We start from the raw sequence: 21201 nt of genomic DNA, 5'->3' as shown, positions 1-21201 counted from the left end.
AACTCAGGTTGCAAGATTACCATATACAGACCCGATGTTCTCGTCCAGGTGAGGCTTGAGGTGTCAAATATATCATATTATAGAACTCAGGTTGCAAGATTACCATATACAGACCCGATGTTGTCGTCCAGGCGAGGTTTGAGGTGTCAAATATATCAGATTGGATGAAACTGCAACCTATTACTGAACTCAGGTTGCAAGATTACAATATACAAAGCCGATGTTCTCGTCCCAGCGAGGTTTGAGGTGTCAAATATAATAGATTGGATGAAACTGCAACCTATTACTGAACTCAGGTTGCAAGATTACCATATACAAACCCGATGTTCTCGTCCAGGCTAGGTTTGAGGTGCCAAATATATCAGATTGGATGAAACTACAACCTATTACTAAACTCAGGTTGCAAGATTACCATATACAGACCCGATGTTCTCGTCCCGATGAGGTTTGAGGTATCAAATATATCAGATTGGATAAAACTGCAACCTATTACTGAACTCAGGTTCAATTACCATATACAGACCCGATGTTCTTGTCCCACCGAGGTTTGATGTGTCAAATATATCAGATTGGATGAAACTGCAACCTATCGCTGAACTCATGTTGCAAGATTACTATATACAGACCCGATGTTCTCGTCCAGGTGAGGCTTTAGGTGTCAAATATATCACATTGGATGAAACTGTAACCTATCACTGAATTCAGGTTGCAAGATTACCATATACATACCCGATGTTCTCGTCCAAGCAAGGTTTGAGGTGTCAAATATATCAGATTGGATGAAACTGCAACCTATTACTGAACTCAGGTTGCAAGATTACCATACACAGACCCGATGTTCTTGTCCCGGCGAGGTTTGATGTGTCAAATATATCAGATTGGATAAAACCGCAACCTATCACTGAACTCAGGTTGCAAGATTACCATATACATACCCGATGTTCTCGTCCAGGCGAGGTTTGAGGTGTCAAATATATCAGATTGGATGAAACTACAACCTATTACTGAACTCAGGTTGCAAGATTACAATATACAGACCCGATGTTCTCGTCCCAGCGAGGTTTGAGGTGTCAAATATATTAGATTGGATGAAACTGCAACCTATTACTGAACTTAGGTTGCAATATTACCATATACAGACCCGATGTTCTCGTCCAGGCAAGGTTTGAGGTGCCAAAAATATCAGATTGGATGAAACTGCAACCTATTACTAAACTCAGGTTGCAAGATTACCATATACAGACCCGATGTTCTCGTCCCGATGAGGTTTGAGGTATCAAATATATCAGATTGGATAAAACTGCAACCTATTACTGAACTCAGGTTGCAATTACCATATACAGACCCGATGTTCTTGTCCTAGCGAGGTTTGATGTGTCAAATATATCAGAATGGATTAAACTGCAACCTATCGCTGAACTCATGTTGCAAAATTACCATATACAGACCCGATGTTCTCGTCCAGGTGAGGCTTGAGGTGTCAAATATATCAGATTGGATGAAACTGCAACCTATCACTGAATTCAAGTTGCAAGATTACCATATACAGACCCGATGTTCTCGTCTAGGCAAGGTTTGAGGTGTCAAATATATCAGATTGGATGAAACTGCAACCTATTACTGAAATCAGGTTGCAAGATCACCATATACAGACCCGATGTTCTCGTCCAGGCGAGGTCTGAGGTGTCAAATATATCATATTACTGAACTCAGGTTGCAAGATTACCATATACAGACCCGATGTTCTCGTCCAGGCGAGGTTTGATGTGTCAAATATATATGATTGGATGAAACTACAACTTATTACTGAACTCAGGTTGCAAGATTACCATATACAAACCCGATGTTCTTGTCCCGGCGAGGTTTGATGTGTCAAATATATCAGATTGGATGAAACTGCAACCTATTACATAACTCAGGTTGCAAGATTACCATATACAAACCCGATGTTCTTGTCCCGGCGAGGTTTGATCTGTCAAATATATCAGATTGGATGAAACTGCAACCTATTACTGAACTCAGGTTGCAAGATTACTATATACAAACCCGATGTTCTCGTGACGGCGAGGTTTGAGGTGTCAAGTATAATATATTTGATGAAACTACAACTTATTACTGAACTCAGGTTGCAAGATTACCATATACAAACCCGATGTTCTTGTCCCGGCGAGGTTTTATGTGTCAAATATATCAGATTAGATGAAACTGCAACCTATTACTGAACTCAGGTTACAAGATTACCATATACAAACCAGATGTTCTCGTCCAGGCGAAGTTATAAGTGTCAAATATATCATATTGGATGAAACTACAACTTATTACTGAACTCAGGTTGCAAGATTACCATATACAATCCCGATGTTCTTGTCCCGACGAGGTTTGATGTGTCAAATATATCAGATTGGATGAAACTGCAACCTATTACTGAACTCAGGTTGCAAGATTACTATATACAAACCCGATGTTCTCGTCCAGGCGAGGTTTGAGGTGTCAAATATATCATATTACTGAACTCAGGTTGCAAGATTACCATATACAGACCCGATGTTCTCGTCCAGGCGAGGTTTGATGTGTCAAATATATCAGATTGGATGAAACTACAACTTATTACTGAACTCAGGTTACAAGATTACCATATAAAAACCCGATGTTCTTGCCCGGCAAGGTTTGATGTGTCAAATATATCAGATTGGATGAAACTGCAACCTATTACTGAACTCAGGTTGCAAGATTACCATATACAAACTCGATGTTCTTGTCCCGGCGAGGTTTGATGTGTTAAATATATCAGATTAGATGAAACTGCAACCTATTACTGAACTTAGTTTGCAAGATTACCATATACAAACCTGATGTTCTCGTCCCGGCGAGGTTTGAGGTGTCAAATATAATAGATTTGATGACACTACAACTTATTACTGAACTCAGGTTGCAAGATTACCATATACAAACCCGATGTTCTTGTCCCGGCGAGGTTTTATGTGTCAAATATATCAGATTAGATGAAACTGCAACCTATTACTGAACTCAGGTTACAAGATTACCATATACAAACCCGATGTTCTCGTCCAGGCGAAGTTATAGGTGTCAAATATATCATATTGGATGAAACTACAACTTATTACTGAACTCAGGTTGCAAGATTACCATATACAATCTGATGTTCTTGTCCCGACGAGGTTTGATGTGTCAAATATATCAGATTGGATGAAACTGCAACCTATTACTGAACTCAGGTTGCAATATTACTATATACAAACCCGATGTTCTCGTCATGGAGAGGTTTGAGGTGTCAAATATATCATATTGGTTGAAACTGCAACCTATTACTGAACTCAGGTTGCAAGATTATCATATACAGACCCGATGTTCTCGTCCAGGCAAGGTTTGAGGTGTCAAATATATCAGACTGGATGAAACTGCAACCTATTACTAAACTTAGGTTGCAAGATTACCATATACATACCCGATGTTCTCGTCCAGGCGAGGTTTGAAGTGTCAAATATATCATATTGGATGAAACTACAACTTATTACTGAACTCAGATTGCAAGATTACCATATACAAAACCGATGTTCTTGTCCAGGCAAGGTTTGAGGTGTCAAATATATCAGATTGGATAAAACTGCAACCTATTACTGAACTCAGGTTGCAAGATTACCATATACAGACCCGATGTTCTCGTCCAGGCGAGGTTTGAGGTGTCAAATATATCATATTTGATGAAACTACAACTTATTACTGAACTCAGGTTGCACGAATACCATATACAAACCCGATGTTCTTGTCCCGGCGAGGTTTGATGTGTCAAATATATCAGATTAGATGAAACTGTAACCTATTACTAAACTCGGGTTGAAAGATTACCATATACAAACCCGATGTTCTCGTCTTGGAGAGGTTTGAAGTATCAGATATATCAGATTGGATGAAACTGCAATCTATTACTGAATTCAGGTTGCAAGATTACCATATACAGACCCGATGTTCTCGTCGCGGCGAGGTTTGAGGTGTCAAATACATCAGATTGGATGAAACTGTAACCTATTACTAAAATCTGGTTAAAAGATTACCATATACAAACCCGATGTTCTCGACCCGACGAGGTTTGAGGTGTCAAATATATCATATTTTATGAAACTACAAATTATTACTGAATTCAGGTTGCACGAATACCATATACAAACTCGATGTTCTTGTCCCGGCGAGGTTTGATTTGTCAAATATATCAGATTGGATGAAACTGCAACCTATTACTGAACTCAGGTTGCAAGATTACCAAATACAGACCCGATGTTCTCGTCCAGGCGAGATTTGAGGCGTCAAATATATCAGATTGGATGAAACTAAAACCTATTACTGAACTCTGGTTGCAAGATTACCATATACAGACCCGATGTTCTCGTCCCGACGAGGTTTGAGGTGTCAAATATATCAGATTGGATGAAATTGCAACCTATTACTGAACTCAGGTTGCAAGATTACCATATACAGACCCGATGTTCTCGTCCAGACGAGGTTTGAGGTGTCAAATATATCAGATTGGATGAAACTGCAACCTACTACTGAACTCAGGTTGCAATTACCATATACAAGCCCGATGTTCTCATCCTAGTGAGGTTTGATGTGTCAAATATATCAGATTGGATGAAACTGCAATCTATTACTGAACTCAAGTTGCAAGATTACCATATACAGACCCGATGTTCTCGTCGCGGCGAGGTTTGTGGTGTCAAATACATCAGATTGGATGAAACTGTAACCTATTACTAAACTCGGGTTAAAAGATTACCGTATACAAACCCGATGTTCTCGACCCGACGAGGTTTGAGGTGTCAAATATATAATATTGGATGAAACTACAACTTATTACTGAACTCAGGTTGCACGAATACCATATACAAACCCGACGTTCTTGTCCCGGCGAGGTTTGATGTGTCAAATATATCAGATTGGATGAAACTGCAACCTATTACTGAACTCAGGTTGCAAGATTACCATATACAGACCCGATGTTCTCGTCCAGGCGAGATTTGAGGCGTCAAATATATCAGATTGGATGAAACTGCAACCTATTACTGAACTCTGGTTGCAAGATTACCATATACAAACCCGATGTTCTCGTCTTGAAGAGGTTTGAGGTATCAAATGTATCAGATTGGATGAAACTGCAATCTATTACTGAACTCAGGTTGCAAGATTACCATATACAGACCCGATGTTCTCGTCGCGGCGAGGTTTGAGGTGTCAAATACATCAGATTGGATGAAACTGTAACCAATTACTGAACTCAGGTTACAAGCTAACTATACAGTCCCGATGTTCTCTTCAAGGCGAGGTTTGAGGTGTCAAATATATCATATTGTATGAAAGTACAACTTATTACTGAAATTAGGTTGCACGAATACCATATACAAACCCGATTTTATTGTCCCGACGAGGTTTGATGTGTCAAATATATCAGATTGGATGAAACTGCAACCTATTACTGAACTTAGGTTGCAAGATTACCATATACAAACCCGATGTTCTCGTCATGGAGAGGTTTGAGGTGTCAAATATACCAGATTGGATGAAACTGCAACCTATTACTGAACTCAAGTTACAAGATTACCATATACATACCCGATGTTCTCGTCAAGGCAAAATTTGAGGCGTCAAATATATCAGATTGGATGAAACTGCAACCTATTACTGAACTCTGGTTGCAAGATTACCATATACAAACCCGATGTTCTCGTCCCGACGAGGTTTGAGGTGTCAAATATATCAGATTGGATGAAATTGCAACCTATTACTGAACTCAGGTTGCAAGGTTACCATATACAGACCCGATGATCTCGTCCAGGCGAGGTTTGAAGTGTCAAATATATCAGATTGGATGAAACTGCAACCTATTACTGAACTCAGGTTGCAAGATTACCATATACAGACCCGATGTTCTCGTCCATGCGAGGTTTGAGGTGCCAAATATATCAGATTGGATGAAACTGCAACCTATTACTAAACTCAGGTTGCAAGATTACTATATACAGACCCGATGTTCTCGTCCATGCGAGGTTTGAGGTGCCAAATATATCAGATTGGATGAAACTGCAACCTATTACTAAACTCAAGTAGCAAGATTACCATATACAGACCCGATGTTCTCGTCCAGACGAGGTTTGAGGTGTCAAATATATCAGATTGGATGAAACTGCAACCTACTACTGAACTCAGGTTGCAATTACCATATACTAGCCCGATGTTCTCGTCCCAGTGAGGTTTGATGTGCCAAATATAACAGATTGGATGAAACTGCAACCTATTACTAAACTCAGGTTGCAATATTACCAAATACAGACCCGATGTTCTCGTCCCGACGAGGTTTGGGGTGTCAAATATATCATATTGGATAAAAATGCAACCTATTACTGAACTAAGGTTGCAATTACCATATACAGACCCGACGTTCTCGTCCCTGCGAGGTTTGATATGTCAAATATCAGATTGGATGAAACCGCAACCTATCGCTGAACTCAGGTTGCAAGATTACCATATACATATCCGATGTTCTCGTCCAGGTGAGTCTTGAGGTGTCAAATATATCAGATTGGATGAAGCTGCAACCTATCACTGAATTCAGGTTGCAAGATTACCATATACAGACCCGATGTTCTCATTCATGCAAGGTTTGAGGTGTCAAATATATCAGATTGGATGAAACTTCAACCTATTACTGAACTCAGGTTGCAAGATTACCATATACAGACACGATGTTCTCGTCCAGGCGAGGTTTGAGGTGTCAAATACATCAGATTGGATGAAACTGTAGCCTATTACTGAACTCAGGTTGAAAGATTACCATATACAAACCCGATGTTCTCGTCCCGGCGAGGTTTGAGGTGACAAATATATCAGAGTGGATAAAACTGCAACATATTACTTAACTCAGGTTGCAATATTACCATATACAGACCCGATGTTCTCGTCCCGACGAGGTTTGAGGTGTCAAATATATCAGATTAGATGAAACTGCAACCTATTACTTAACTCAGGTTGCAAGATTACCACATACAGACCCGATGTTCTCGTCCAGGAGGTGTTTGAGGTGTCAAATATATCAGATTGGATGAAACTGCAACCTATTACTGAACTCAGGTTGCAAGATTACCACATACAGACCCGATGTTCTCGACGCGGCGAGGTTTGAGGTATCAAATATATTAGATTAGATTAAACTGCAACCCATTACTGAACTCAGGTGGCAAGATTACCATATACAGACCCGATGTTCTCGTCCAGGCGAGGTTTGAGGTGCCAAATATATCAGATTGGATGAAACTGCAACCTATTATTAAACTCAGGTTGCAAGATTACCATATACAGACCCGATGTTCTCTTCCAGACGAGGTTTGAGGTGTCAAATATATCAGATTGGATGAAACTGCAACCTACTACTGAACACAGGTTGCAATTACCACATACAAGACCGATGTTCTCATCCTAGTGAGGTTTGATGTGTCAAATATATCAGATTGGATGAAACTGCAACCTATTTTTAAACTCAGGTTGCAAGATTACCATATACAGACCCGATGTTCTCTTCCAGACGAGGTTTGAGGTGTCAAATATATCAGATTGGATGAAACTGCAACCTACTACTGAACACAGGTTGCAATTACCACATACAAGACCGATGTTCTCATCCTAGTGAGGTTTGATGTGTCAAATATATCAGATTGGATGAAACTGCAACCTATTACTGAACTTTGGTTGCAAGATTACCATATACAGACCCGATGTTCTCGTCGCGGCGAGGTTTGAGGTGTCAAATACATCAGATTGGATGAAACTGTAACCTATCGCTAAACTCGGGTTAAAAGATTACCATATACAAACCCGATGTTCTCGACCCGACGAGGTTTGAGGTGTCAAATATATCATATTGAATGAAACTACAACTTATTACTGAACTCAGGTTGCACGAATACCATATACAAACCCTATGTTCTTGTCTCGGCGAGATTTGATGTGTCAAATATATCAGATTGGATGCAACTGCAACCTATTACTGAACTCAGGTTGCAAGATTACCATATACAAACCCGATGTTCTCGTCATGGCAAGGTTTGAGGTGTCAAATATACCAGATTGGATGAAACTGCAACCTATTACTGAACTCAGGTTGCAAGATTACCATATACAGACCCGATGTTCTCGTCCAGGCGAGATTTGAGGCGTCAAATATATCAGATTGGATGAAACTGCAACCTACTACTGAACTCTGGTTGCAAGATTACCATATACATACCCGATGTTCTCGTCCAGGCGAGGTTTGAGGTGTCAAATATATCATATTGGATGAAACTACAACTTATTACTGAACTCTGGTTGCACGAATACCATATACAAACCCGATGTTCTTGTCCCGGCGAGGTTTGATGTGTCAAATATATCAGATTGGATGAAACTGCAACCTATTACTGAACTCAGGTTGCAAGATTACCATATACAAACCCGATGTTCTCGTCATGGCGAGGTTTGAGGTGTCAAATATACCAGATTGGATGAAACTGCAACCTATTACTGAACTCAGGTTGCAAGATTACCATATACAGACCCGATGTTCTCGTCCAGGCGAGATTTGAGGCGTCAAATATATCAGATTGGATGAAAATGCAACCTACTACTGAACTCTGGTTGCAAGATTACCATATACATACCCGATGTTCTCGTCCAGGAGAGGTTTGAGGTGTCAAATATATCATATTGGATGAAACTACAACTTATTACTGAACTCTGGTTGCACGAATACCATATACAAACCCGATGTTCTTGTCCCGGCGAGGTTTGATGTGTCAAATATATCAGATTGGATGAAACTGCAACCTATTACTGAACTCAGGTTGCAAGATTACCATATACAAACCCGATGTTCTCGTCATGGCGAGGTTTGAGGTGTCAAATATACCATATTGGATGAAACTGCAACCTATTACTGAACTCAGGTTGCAAGATTACCATATACAGACCCGATGTTCTCGTCCCGACGAGGTTTGAGGTGTCAAATATATCAGATTGGATGAAATTGCAACCTATTACTGAACTCAGGTTGCAAGATTACCATATATAGACCCGATGTTCTCGTCCAGGCGAGGTTTGAGGTGTCAAATATATCATATTGGATGAAAGTACAACTTATTACTGAACTCAGGTTGCACGAATACCATATACAAACCCGATGTTCTTGTCCTGACGAGGTTTGATGTGTCAAATATATCAGATTGGATGAAACTGCAACCTATTACTGAACTCAGGTTGCAAGATTACCATATACAAACCCAATATTCTCGTCATGGCGAGGTTTGAGGTGTCAAATATACCAGATTGGATGAAACTGCAACCTATTACTGAACTCAGGTTTAAAGATTACCATATACAGACCCGATGTTCTCGTCCAGGCGAGATTTGAGGCGTCAAATATATCAGATTGGATGAAACTGCAACCTATTACTGAACTCTGGTTGCAAGATTACCATATACAGAACCGATGTTCTCGTCCCGACGAGGTTTGAGGTGTCAAATATATCAGATTGGATAAAACCGCAACCTATCACTGAACTCAGGTTGCAAGATTACCATATACATACCCGATGTTCTCGTCCAGGCGAGGTTTGAGGTGTCAAATATATCAGATTGGATGAAACTACAACCTATTACTGAACTCAGGTTGCAAGATTACAATATACAGACCCGATGTTCTCGTCCCAGCGAGGTTTGAGGTGTCAAATATATTAGATTGGATGAAACTGCAACCTATTACTGAACTTAGGTTGCAATATTACCATATACAGACCCGATGTTCTCGTCCAGGCAAGGTTTGAGGTGCCAAATATATCAGATTGGATGAAACTGCAACCTATTACTAAACTCAGGTTGCAAGATTACCATATACAGACCCGATGTTCTCGTCCAGGCGAGGTTTGATGTGTCAAATATATATGATTGGATGAAACTACAACTTATTACTGAACTCAGGTTGCAAGATTACCATATACAAACCCGATGTTCTTGTCCCGGCGAGGTTTGATCTGTCAAATATATCAGATTGGATGAAACTGCAACCTATTACTAAACTCGGGTTGAAAGATTACCATATAAAAACCCGATGTTCTTGTCCCGGCGAGGTTTGATGTGTCAAATATATCAGATTGGATGAAACTGCAACCTATTACTGAACTCAGGTTGCAAGATTACTATATACAAACCCGATGTTCTCGTGACGGCGAGGTTTGAGGTGTCAAGTATAATATATTTGATGAAACTACAACTTATTACTGAACTCAGGTTGCAAGATTACCATATACAAACCCGATGTTCTTGTCCCGGCGAGGTTTTATGTGTCAAATATATCAGATTAGATGAAACTGCAACCTATTACTGAACTCAGGTTACAAGATTACCATATACAAACCAGATGTTCTCGTCCAGGCGAAGTTATAAGTGTCAAATATATCATATTGGATGAAACTACAACTTATTACTGAACTCAGGTTGCAAGATTACCATATACAATCCCGATGTTCTTGTCCCGACGAGGTTTGATGTGTCAAATATATCAGATTGGATGAAACTGCAACCTATTACTGAACTCAGGTTGCAAGATTACTATATACAAACCCGATGTTCTCGTGACGGCGAGGTTTGAGGTGTCAAGTATAATATATTTGATGAAACTACAACTTATTACTGAACTCAGGTTGCAAGATTACCATATACAAACCCGATGTTCTTGTCCCGGCGAGGTTTTATGTGTCAAATATATCAGATTAGATGAAACTGCAACCTATTACTGAACTCAGGTTACAAGATTACCATATACAAACCCGATGTTCTCGTCCAGGCGAAGTTATAGGTGTCAAATATATCATATTGGATGAAACTACAACTTATTACTGAACTCAGGTTGCAAGATTACCATATACAATCCGATGTTCTTGTCCCGACGAGGTTTGATATGTCAAATATATCAGATTGGATGAAACTGCAACCTATTACTGAACTCAGGTTGCAAGATTACCATATACAGACCCGATGTTATCGTTCAGGCGAGGTTTGAGGTGTAAAATATATCAGATTGGATGAAACTGCAACCTATTACTGAACTCAGGTTGCAAGATTACCATATACAGACCCGATGTTCTCGTCCCGGTGAGGTTCGAGGTGTCAAATATATCATATTGGATGAAAGTACAACTTATTACTGAACTCAGGTTGCACGAATACCATATACAAACCCGATGTTCTTGTCCTGACGAGGTTTGATGTGTCAAATATATCAGATTGGATGAAACTGCAACCTATTACTGAACTCAGGTTGCAAGATTACCATATACAAACCCAATATTCTCGTCATGGCGAGGTTTGAGGTGTCAAATATACCAGATTGGATGAAACAGCAACCTCTTACTGAACTCAGGTTTAAAGATTACCATATACAGACCCGATGTTCTCGTCCAGGCGAGATTTGAGGCGTCAAATATATCAGATTGGATGAAACTGCAACCTATTACTGAACTCTGGTTGCAAGATTACCATATACAGAACCGATGTTCTCGTCCCGACGAGGTTTGAGGTGTCAAATATATCAGATTGGATAAAACCGCAACCTATCACTGAACTCAGGTTGCAAGATTACCATATACATACCCGATGTTCTCGTCCAGGCGAGGTTTGAGGTGTCAAATATATCAGATTGGATGAAACTACAACCTATTACTGAACTCAGGTTGCAAGATTACAATATACAGACCCGATGTTCTCGTCCCAGCGAGGTTTGAGGTGTCAAATATATTAGATTGGATGAAACTGCAACCTATTACTGAACTTAGGTTGCAATATTACCATATACAGACCCGATGTTCTCGTCCAGGCAAGGTTTGAGGTGCCAAATATATCAGATTGGATGAAACTGCAACCTATTACTAAACTCAGGTTGCAAGATTACCATATACAGACCCGATGTTCTCGTCCAGGCGAGGTTTGATGTGTCAAATATATATGATTGGATGAAACTACAACTTATTACTGAACTCAGGTTGCAAGATTACCATATACAAACCCGATGTTCTTGTCCCGGCGAGGTTTGATCTGTCAAATATATCAGATTGGATGAAACTGCAACCTATTACTAAACTCGGGTTGAAAGATTACCATATAAAAACCCGATGTTCTTGTCCCGGCGAGGTTTGATGTGTCAAATATATCAGATTGGATGAAACTGCAACCTATTACTGAACTCAGGTTGCAAGATTACTATATACAAACCCGATGTTCTCGTGACGGCGAGGTTTGAGGTGTCAAGTATAATATATTTGATGAAACTACAACTTATTACTGAACTCAGGTTGCAAGATTACCATATACAAACCCGATGTTCTTGTCCCGGCGAGGTTTTATGTGTCAAATATATCAGATTAGATGAAACTGCAACCTATTACTGAACTCAGGTTACAAGATTACCATATACAAACCAGATGTTCTCGTCCAGGAGAAGTTATAAGTGTCAAATATATCATATTGGATGAAACTACAACTTATTACTGAACTCAGGTTGCAAGATTACCATATACAATCCCGATGTTCTTGTCCCGACGAGGTTTGATGTGTCAAATATATCAGATTGGATGAAACTGCAACCTATTACTGAACTCAGGTTGCAAGATTACTATATACAAACCCGATGTTCTCGTCCAGGCGAGGTTTGAGGTGTCAAATATATCATATTACTGAACTCAGGTTGCAAGATTACCATATACAGACCCGATGTTCTCGTCCAGGCGAGGTTTGATGTGTCAAATATATCAGATTGGATGAAACTACAACTTATTACTGAACTCAGGTTGCAAGATTACCATATAAAAACCCGATGTTCTTGTCCCGGCGAGGTTTGATGTGTCAAATATATCAGATTGGATGAAACTGCAACCTATTACTGAACTCAGGTTGCAAGATTACCATATACAAACTCGATGTTCTTGTCCCGGCGAGGTTTGATGTGTTAAATATATCAGATTAGATGAAACTGCAACCTATTACTGAACTCAGTTTGCAAGATTACCATATACAAACCTGATGTTTTCGTCCCGGCGAGGTTTGAGGTGTCAAATATAATAGATTTGATGAAACTACAACTTATTACTGAACTCAGGTTGCAAGATTACCATATACAAACCCGATGTTCTTGTCCCGGCGAGGTTTTATGTGTCAAATATATCAGATTAGATGAAACTGCAACCTATTACTGAACTCAGGTTACAAGATTACCATATACAAACCCGATGTTCTCGTCCAGGCGAAGTTATAGGTGTCAAATATATCATATTGGATGAAACTACAACTTATTACTGAACTCAGGTTGCAAGATTACCATATACAATCCGATGTTCTTGTCCCGACGAGGTTTGATATGTCAAATATATCAGATTGGATGAAACTGCAACCTATTACTGAACTCAGGTTGCAATATTACTATATACAAACCCGATGTTCTCGTCATGGAGAGGTTTGAGGTGTCAAATATATCATATTGGTTGAAACTGCAACCTATTACTGAACTCAGGTTGCAAGATTATCATATACAGACCCGATGTTCTCGTCCAGGCAAGGTTTGAGGTGTCAAATATATCAGATTGGATGAAACTGCAACCTATTACTAAACTTAGGTTGCAAGATTACCATATACATACCCGATGTTCTCGTCCAGGCGAGGTTTGAGGTGTCAAATATATCATATTGGATGAAACTACAACTTATTACTGAACTCAGATTGCAAGATTACCATATACAAAACCGATGTTCTTGTCCCGGCGAGGTTTGATGTGTCAAATATATCAGATTAGATGAAACTGTAACCTATTACTAAACTCGGGTTGAAAGATTACCATATACAAACCCGATGTTCTCGTCTTGGAGAGGTTTGAAGTATCAGATATATCAGATTGGATGAAACTGCAATCTATTACTGAATTCAGGTTGCAAGATTACCATATACAGACCCGATGTTCTCGTCGCGGCGAGGTTTGAGGTGTCAAATACATCAGATTGGATGAAACTGTAACCTATTACTAAAATCTGGTTAAAAGATTACCATATACAAACCCGATGTTCTCGACCCGACGAGGTTTGAGGTGTCAAATATATCATATTTTATGAAACTACAAATTATTACTGAATTCAGGTTGCATGAATACCATATACAAACCCGATGTTCTTGTCCCGGCGAGGTTTGATTTGTCAAATATATCAGATTGGATGAAACTGCAACCTATTACTGAACTCAGGTTGCAAGATTACCAAATACAGACCCGATGTTCTCGTCCAGGCGAGATTTGAGGCGTCAAATATATCAGATTGGATGAAACTAAAACCTATTACTGAACTCTGGTTGCAAGATTACCATATACAGACCCGATGTTCTCGTCCCGACGAGGTTTGAGGTGTCAAATATATCAGATTGGATGAAATTGCAACCTATTACTGAACTCAGGTTGCAAGATTACCATATACAGACCCGATGTTCTCGTCCAGACGAGGTTTGAGGTGTCAAATATATCAGATTGGATGAAACTGCAACCTACTACTGAACTCAGGTTGCAATTACCATATACAAGCCCGATGTTCTCATCCTAGTGAGGTTTGATGTGTCAAATATATCAGATTGGATGAAACTGCAATCTATTACTGAACTCAAGTTGCAAGATTACCATATACAGACCCGATGTTCTCGTCGCGGCGAGGTTTGTGGTGTCAAATACATCAGATTGGATGAAACTGTAACCTATTACTAAACTCGGGTTAAAAGATTACCGTATACAAACCCGATGTTCTCGACCCGACGAGGTTTGAGGTGTCAAATATATAATATTGGATGAAACTACAACTTATTACTGAACTCAGGTTGCACGAATACCATATACAAACCCGACGTTCTTGTCCCGGCGAGGTTTGATGTGTCAAATATATCAGATTGGATGAAACTGCAACCTATTACTGAACTCAGGTTGCAAGATTACCATATACAGACCCGATGTTCTCGTCCAGGCGAGATTTGAGGCGTCAAATATATCAGATTGGATGAAACTGCAACCTATTACTGAACTCTGGTTGCAAGATTACCATATACAAACCCGATGTTCTCGTCTTGAAGAGGTTTGAGGTATCAAATGTATCAGATTGGATGAAACTGCAATCTATTACTGAACTCAGGTTGCAAGATTACCATATACAGACCCGATGTTCTCGTCGCGGCGAGGTTTGAGGTGTCAAATACATCAGATTGGATGAAACTGTAACCAATTACTGAACTCAGGTTACAAGCTAACTATACAGTCCCGATGTTCTCTTCAAGGCGAGGTTTGAGGTGTCAAATATATCATATTGTATGAAAGAACAACTTATTACTGAAATTAGGTTGAACGAATACCATATACAAACCCGATTTTATTGTCCCGACGAGGTTTGATGTGTCAAATATATCAGATTGGATGAAACTGCAACCTATTACTGAACTTAGGTTGCAAGATTACCATATACAAACCTGATGTTCTCGTCATGGAGAGGTTTGAGGTGTCAAATATACCAGATTGGATGAAACTGCAACCTATTACTGAACTCAAGTTACAAGATTACCATATACAGACCCGATGTTCTCGTCCAGGCGATATTTGAGGCGTCAAATATATCAGATTGGATGAAACTGCAACCTATTACTGAACTCTGGTTGCAAGATTACCATATACAGACCCGATGTTCTCGTCCCGACGAGGTTTGAGGTGTCAAATATATCAGATTGGATGAAATTGCAACCTATTACTGAACTCAGGTTGCAAGATTACCATATGCAGACCCGATGTTCTCGTCCAGGCGAGGTTTGAGGTGTCAAATATATCATATTGGATGAAATTACAACTTATTACTGAACTCAGGTTGCACGAATACCATATACAAACCCGATGTTCTTGTCTCGGTGAGGTTTGATGTGTCAAATATATCAGATTGGATGAAACTGCAACCTATTACTGAACTCAGGTTGCAAGATTACCATATACAAACCCGATGTTCTCGTCATGGCGAGGTTTGAGGTGTCAAATATACCAGATTGGATGAAACTGCAACCTATTACTGAACTCAGGTTGCAAGATTACCATATACAGACCCGATGTTCTCGTCCCGACGAGGTTTGAGGTGTCAAATATATTAGATTGGATGAAATTGCAACCTATTACTGAACTCAGGTTGCAAGATTACCATATACAGACCCGATGTTCTCGTCCAGGCGAGGTTTGAGGTGTCAAATATATCATATTGGATGAAAGTACAACTTATTACTAAACTCAGGTTGCACGAATACCATATACAAACCCGATGTTCTTGTCCCGACGAGGTTTGATGTGTCAAATATATCAGATTGGATGAAACTGCAACCTATTACTGAACTCAGGTTGCAAGATTACCATATACAAACCCAATATTCTCGTCATGGCGAGGTTTGAGGTGTCAAATATACCAGATTGGATGAAACTGCAACCTATTACTGAACTCAGGTTTAAAGATTACCATATACAGACCCGATGTTCTCGTCCAGGCGAGATTTGAGGCGTCAAATATATCAGATTGGATGAAACTGCAACCTATTACTGAACTCTGGTTGCAAGATTACCATATACAGAACCGATGTTCTCGTCCCGACGAGGTTTGAGGTGTCAAATATATCAGATTGGATGAAATTGCAACATATTACTAAACTCAGGTTGCAAGATTACCATATACAGACCCGATGTTCTCGTCCAGGCGAGGTTTGAGGTGTCAAATATATCAGATTGGATGAAACTGCAACCTATTACTGAACTCAGGTTGCAAGATTACCATATACAGACCCGATGTTCTCGTCTTGGAGAGGTTTGAGGTATCAAATATATCAGATTGGATGAAACTGCAATCTATTACTGAACTTAGGTTGCAAGATTACCATATACAGACCCGATGTTCTCGTCGCGGCGAGGTTTGAGGTGTCAAATACATCAGATTGGATGAAACTGTAACATATTACTGAACTCAGGTTGCAAGATTACCATATACAGACCCGATGTTCTCGTCCAGGCGAGGTTTGAGGTGTCAAATATATCATATTGGATGAAAGTACAACTTATTACTGAACTCAGGTTGCACGAATACCATATACAAACCCGATGTTCTTGTCCCGACGAGGTTTGATGTGTCAAATATATCAGATTGGATGAAACTGCAACCTATTACTGAACTCAGGTTGCAAGATTACCATATACAAACCCAATATTCTCGTCATGGCGAGGTTTGAGGTGTCAAATATACCAGATTGGATGAAACTGCAACCTATTACTGAACTCAGGTTTAAAGATTACCATATACAGACCCGATGTTCTCGTCCAGGCGAGATTTGAGGCGTCAAATATATCAGATTGGATGAAACTGCAACCTATTACTGAACTCTGGTTGCAAGATTACCATATACAGAACCGATGTTCTCGTCCCGACGAGGTTTGAGGTGTCAAATATATCAGATTGGATGAAATTCCAACATATTACTAAACTCAGGTTGCAAGATTACCATATACAGACCCGATGTTCTCGTCCAGGCGAGGTTTGAGGTGTCAAATATATCAGATTGGATGAAACTGCAACCTATTACTGAACTCAGGTTGCAAGATTACCATATACAGACCCGATGTTCTCGTCCATGCGAGGTTTGTGGATCCAAATATATCAGATCTGATGAAACTGCAACCTATTACTAAACTCAGGTTGCAAGATTACCATATACAGACCCGATGTTCTCGTCCATGCGAGGTTTGAGGTGCCAAATATATCAGATTGGATGAAACTGCAACCTATTACTAAACTCAAGTTGCAAGATTACCATATACAGACCCGATGTTCTCATCTAGACGAGGTTTGAGGTGTCAAATATATCAGATTGGATGAAACTGCAACCTACTACTGAACTCAGGTTGCAATTACCATATACTAGCCTGATGTTCTCGTCCCAGTGAGGTTGGATGTGTCAAATATAACAGATTGGATGAAACTGCAACCTATTACTAAACTCAGGTTGCAAGATTACCAAATACAGACCCGATGTTCTCGTCCCGACGAGGTTTGGGGTGTCAAATATATCAGATTGGATAAAACTGCAACCTATTACTGAACTCAGGTTGCAATTACCATATACAGACCCGACGTTCTCGTCCCTGCGAGGTTTGATATGTCAAATATATCAGATTGGATGAAACCGCAACCTATCGCTGAACTCAGGTTGCAAGATTACCATATACAGACCCGATGTTCTCGTCCAGGCGAGATTTGAGTCGTCAAATATATCAGATTGGATGAAACTGCAACCTATTACTGAACTCTGGTTGCAATATTACCATATACAGACCCGATGTTCTCGTCCCGACGAGGTTTGAGGTGTCAAATATATCAGATTGGATGAAATTGAAACCTATTACTAAACTCAGGTTGCAAGATTACCATATACAGACCCGATGTTCTCGTCCATGCGAGGTTTGAGGTGTCAAATATATCAGATTGAATGAAACTGCAACCTATTACTGAACTCAGGTTGCAAGATTACCATATACAGACCTGATGTTCTCGTCCATGCGAGGTTTGAGGTGCCAAATATATCAGATTGGATGAAACTGCAACCTATTACTAAACTCAGGTTGCAAGATTACCATATACAGACCCGATGTTCTCGTCCATGCGAGGTTTGAGGTGCCAAATATATCAGATTGGATGAAACTGCAACCTATTACAAAACTCAAGTTGCAAGATTACCATATACAGACCCGATGTTCTCATCCAGAAGAAGTTTGAGGTATCAAATATATCAGATTGGATGAAACTGTAACCTACTACTGAACTCAAGTTGCAATTACCATATACTAGCCAGATGTTCTCGTCCCAGTGAGGTTTGATGTGTCAAATATAACAGATTGGATAAAACTACAACCTATTACTGAACTCAGGTTGCATTTACCATATACAGACCCGACGTTCTCGTCCCTGCGAGGTTTGATATGTCAAATATATCAGATTGGATGAAAACGCAACCTATCGCTAAACTCAGGTTGCAAGATTACCATATACAGATCCGATGTTCTCGTCCATGTGAGGCTTGAGGTGTCAAATATATCATATTGAATGAAGCTGCAACCTATCACTGAATTCAGGTTGCAAGATTACCATATACATACCCGATGTTCTCATCCATGCAAGGTTTGAGGTGTCAAATATATCAGATTGGATGAAACTTCAACCTATTACTGAACTCAGGTTGCAAGATTACCATATACAGACACGATGTTCTCGTCCAGGCGAGGTTTGAGGTGTCAAATACATCAGATTGGATGAAACTGTAGCCTATTACTGAACTCAGGTTGAAAGATTACCATATACAAACCCGATGTTCTAGTCCCGGCGAGGTTTGAGGTGACAAATATATCAAAGTGGATAAAACTGCAACATATTACTGAACTCAGGTTGCAAGACTACCATATACAGACCCGATGTTCTCGTCCCGACGATGTTTGAGATGTCAAATATATCAGATTAGATGAAACTGCAACCTATTACTGAACTCAGGTTGCAAGATTACCACATACAGACCCGATGTTCTCGTCCAGGCGGTGTTTGAGGTGTCAAATATATCAGATTGGATGAAACTGCAACCTATTACTGAACTCAGGTTGCAAGATTACCACATACAGACCCGATGTTCTCGACGCGGCGAGGTTTGAGGTATCAAATATATTAGATTAGTAAAACTGCAACCCATTATTGAACTCAGGTTGCAAGATTACCATATACAGACCCGATGTTCTCGTCCAGGCGAGGTTTGAGGTGCCAAATATATCAGATTGGATGAAACTGCAACCTATTACTAAACTCAGGTTGCAAGATTACCATATACAGACCCGATGTTCTCGTCCAGACGAGGTTTGAGGTGTCAAATATATCAGATTGGATGAAACTGCAACCTACTACTGAACTCAGGTTGCAATTACCATATACAAGCCCGATGTTCTCATCCTAGTGAGGTTTGATGTGTCAAATATATCAGATTGGATGAAATTGCAATCTATTACTGAACTCAGGTTGCAAGATTACCATATACAGACCCGATGTTCTCGTCGCGGCGAGGTTTGAGGTGTCAAATACATCAGATTGGATGAAACTGTAACCTATTACTAAACTCGGGTTAAAAGATTACCATATACAAACCCGATGTTCTCGACCCGACGAGGTTTGAGGTGTCAAATATATCATATTGGATGAAACTACAACTTATTACTGAACTCAGGTTGCACGAATACCATATACAAACCCGATGTTCTTGTCCCGGCGAGGTTTGATGTGTCAAATATATCAGATTGGATGAAGCTGCAACCTATTACTGAACTCAGGTTGCAAGATTACCATATACAAACCCGATGTTCTCGACATGGCGAGGTTTGAGGTGTCAAATACACCAGATTGGATGAAACTGCAACCTATTACTTAACTCAGGTTGCAAGATTACCATATAAAGACCCGATGTTCTCGTCCAGGCGAGATTTGAGGCGTCAAATATATCAGATTGGATGAAACTGCAACCTATTACTAAACTCTGGTTGCAAGATTACCATATACAGACCCGATGTTCTCGTCTTGGAGAGGTTTGAGGTATCAAATATATCAGATTAGATGAAACTGCATTCTATTACTGAACTCAGGTTGCAAGGTTACCATATACAGACCCGATGTTCTCGTCGCGGCGAGGTTTGAGGTGTCAAATAAATCAGATTGGATGAAACTGTAACCTATTACTGAACTCAGGTTGCAAGATTACCATATACAGACCCGATGTTCTCGTCCAGGCGAGGTTTGAGGTGTCAAATATATCATATTGGATGAAAGTACAACTTATTACTGAACTCAGGTTGCACGAATACCATATACAAACCCGATGTTCTTGTCCCGGTGAGGTTTGATGTGTCAAATATATCAGATTGGATGAAACTGCAACCTATTACTGAACTCAGGTTGAAAGATTACCATATACAGACCCGATCCATGCGAGGTTTGAGGTGCCAAATATATCAGATTGGATGAAACTGCAACCTATTACTAAACTCA

Source organism: Papaver somniferum, chromosome 1 (genome assembly GCF_003573695.1).
Source record: "Papaver somniferum cultivar HN1 chromosome 1, ASM357369v1, whole genome shotgun sequence".
Classification (NCBI taxonomy): domain Eukaryota; kingdom Viridiplantae; phylum Streptophyta; class Magnoliopsida; order Ranunculales; family Papaveraceae; genus Papaver; species Papaver somniferum.
This window is presented reverse-complemented; position numbering follows the sequence as displayed.